Source organism: Mytilus galloprovincialis, chromosome 10, assembly GCF_965363235.1.
Source record: "Mytilus galloprovincialis chromosome 10, xbMytGall1.hap1.1, whole genome shotgun sequence".
NCBI lineage: Eukaryota > Metazoa > Mollusca > Bivalvia > Mytilida > Mytilidae > Mytilus > Mytilus galloprovincialis.
Genome location: NC_134847.1, coordinates 44,471,786 through 44,475,217, shown reverse-complemented (window position 1 = coordinate 44,475,217; position 3,432 = coordinate 44,471,786). Strand labels below are relative to the sequence as shown.

The 3,432-nt window shown below is 28.5% G+C and overlaps 1 long non-coding RNA gene across 1 annotated transcript; it reads left to right on the top strand.

Moving 5' to 3' along the window:
• Positions 1-590: 590 nt before the first annotated feature.
• LOC143049191 (uncharacterized) lies at positions 591-3,198 on the top strand. The gene is made up of 3 exons (XR_012970112.1): positions 591-686; positions 1,989-2,233; positions 3,078-3,198. It is a non-coding gene; the product is annotated as an uncharacterized LOC143049191 (long non-coding RNA).
• The last annotated feature ends 234 nt before the right edge of the window (positions 3,199-3,432 follow it).

The window sequence follows — 3,432 nt, the reverse complement described above, 5'->3', positions numbered from 1 at the left end:
TCCTTTTTGTTTTCCGTAATTTGTTTATTGGCGTGTATATAAATCTCTGTTATGCGTTAAATTGATCAGAAAAGTTTGAAATCTGCAAAACATAAAAAGGTGAGTTGAATTATTATTTCTTTATTAAATACATGGATATGGGCTTTGCTCATTGTTGAAGGCCGTACGGTGACCTATAGTTGTTAATGTCTGTGTCATTTTGGTCTTTTGTGGATAGTTGTCTCATTGGCAACCATACCACATCTTCTTTTTTATATGGATGTTCAAATCATAAAAAATATGAAATATTTTTGATTACAATTACGAATTCAGATAAAAGGAGTTTAACGACTGTCTAATTCCATTCACCGATTAGGAAGATACAGATAACAGTATTAAAAAAACTCGGTTGGAATCGCATGAACTCAAAAGAGTAAGAATCTGCATGAACTCAAAAGAGTAAGAAGCAAGATACGTCGACAGTTTAACGTCTCCTGCTGTGCATAAATCATCTGTCATACGAATTTAATCTCAGTCAAAATTGTTTTTATATTTTGACTTGCAGAAAAAAAACAATAATGCATACTTGTTTTCGAATGTTAAATTTCTAATGCAACATGTTTTGTTTTTTTAGTTTGACAAGAAAAGTTCCAATATGAAAGCAGCAGTTGGTTTACTTATCTGTTTTTGTGTAGCATATTTCGCAGGTAAGTTTATAAGACACATGCATTTTTAAAACAAGCGCAAGGTTCAAAGGTTTTATTATAGTGAAAATCGTAAATATATTTCATATTTTTTAAGGAACTGCCAACATTAATGTATTACATGACATATAGTTCGTCAAAAAAATACTTGCTTGTTAAATTAATAACATACGGTTTTATATAAATTTCCAGCGGAATTTTCAAATGATGATATACTTTTGACCTCTGATTGAAGAATAAAAGATCTAGTATACTAATTTACAAATGTATAGTTATGGAAAAATGAGTCACTGTTTTTTTTAATGATTAACAGAATTTGATCTTTCATTTTTGTATCTACGACAGGACTGTTAGTTTCATATTTTAGCTAGACATAATAATAACGAGAATTTAGAAATTCGAAGTTGCAATTTCTAATAAAATGAAATGATTTAAAGAACTGTTCTCTGCATTTTTAAATGTGTAAACAAATTATCATTCATAATGTTTTCTTTAGAGACAATTTTCATTAATGCTTAATAAGCATTCTTTAACAAAATGCGAAAGAAAAATGAAGTACAGTTGTTATTTATATCATCTGATAGGTTGGGTTCAGCACTAAACTATATTTGTAAATATGGAATTATACATTAATCTTTTTGAACAACCCGAAAAAACTCTACCTTTTAAAAAATTGTTTCTTTTAACAATATTAAAGTATACTGATTAAGGCAAAATATCTGAATATCAAAAAATTATAAATGTACCATCTATTAGATCAAATGTACAATCAAATTAATTTAGATGGAAAAGTCTAAAGATGTATAAAATGTAAGTCACAAGGAACGACAAATATGCACGTTTAAATTTATTTTCTCGAAAAATGTGGGTCAAATAAGTTTGATTGAAAATGATATGTTATTGCTGTACACATTTCCAATTTGAACTATTACAATATTTATATTTTTAAAAGTATGTAAAAAGAAATTTGATTCAAAACGATATTTTCTTGCTGTAAACATTACCGTTTTAAATATACGAATACATTATAGGGATCACCGTATTCGTTTTTTCGGTAGAAAACAATAAGTCTCTTTATGTAATGAAAAAAGTGCCAAAATGACAAAATAATTGTAGCGTCGTAAAGGTGTAACGTTGTAAAATCGTAGCTTTTCATGTGTCTCCATACATTACTCAAACTTCAAAAATTCTTATACAAATTATTTTGTTGAAATTTTAAGAAACCATGATTTCAAATGATAAAATCTTAAGTTTTTAATAAAATTAGCAAACGAATATGATCTTATTCAAATATATATATTGTAGTAACTGAGGCTAATTATGGCTGTCCAATAAAAATTGCTTGTAAAATCCACTGTCTTACTAAACGCTGTCTCGGACGCTGTGGAGGAGGAGGCTGGATAAAAAAGAAATGCATTTGCTTTTTGTGTAGGAGGTCTACTAAAGACGAGGTAATTGGGGAAGTCCCATCTAACGAAGTGACTGAGGAATTTCCTTCAGACGAATTCCATGAGGAATTCCCATTAGACAAATTCAATTAACTATATATTGTGAGTAACTTTATCATTAATTTAATATTCTAGATTTTTCCCTCACCATAAATATATCCAATGCTAGTAATTGTAAATGGCATTTGTATATGAAATACTCTATCCACGGTAAAAAGTCAAATTACAAAAATACCGAAAACCAAGGAAAATTAAAAATGGAAAGTCTCCTATCAAATGGCAAAATCAAAAGCTCGATCATATTTAACAAATGGAAAAGAACTGTAATATGCTATGTAAACTCGTTGCATCAGATAGCTATTTATGGATACTACATTTATCCCAAAACAGGAATTTGATTGAAAAGCTTAATACAACAAGTTTTTGTTGTTGTGCAACCTTCCTTTTGAGTTTGATGTGCATGCATCCACACTCCTAATAAAACGAAAAGCATACAAAAGTCCAATACTGTATTGATTGATTGTTGCTATGTATCGTTCTAATTCAATATTAAATAACATAAATAATGGCCATAAAAGTACAAAAAAGCGACTGTGAATATAAGTGTTTCACAAATTGACATTCTCAAAAGAGGACTGGTTTAATGAGAAACAAAATGGAGGGACATAAAGGAATTATTTTATAAAAAAAACAGACATATACACATGATATAGTTTATAAAGGTTAAATATATCTAATGGGATTCAGAGTACAATTCAGTTATATCCACGTAGAATAAGATTGTAAGTTAACTGTATGTAGGCATTAAATCACCTCTAGAATTACCGTATTAAATGCTGAAGTTCTGACTTTTATAGGTCGAGGACAAAGACTTATTCTTCTCCAAAACTCTGATTTGTTTTGTACATTTTCTTCTTTTGTAATATTTCTTGTTTTACTTTTTCAGATGTTTGTCAACACCGACTTACAACATATAGACATATTATAAACACTTATAGAGTATATATCTAAGAATATAATACATAAAGTGTAAAACAGAAAAATTGTTAGCTATCAGTTATTGTTTATATGTAATTAATTTGGAATGCATAAAACACAGTATGGATTATGTATAAACTAGATATTTTGAACATTTTGCCTATTTAGATGTGACAATTTAGGTTTGTGTATTCAAGGTCCCTATGTTTGTCCATCATGATAATCAAATATAAACACATAAGAACGGATACAAATCAATCACAAATAAAATCAATACACAGAAATTTACAATCGTCACTATAAATTAAAGAATCACTCGCGGA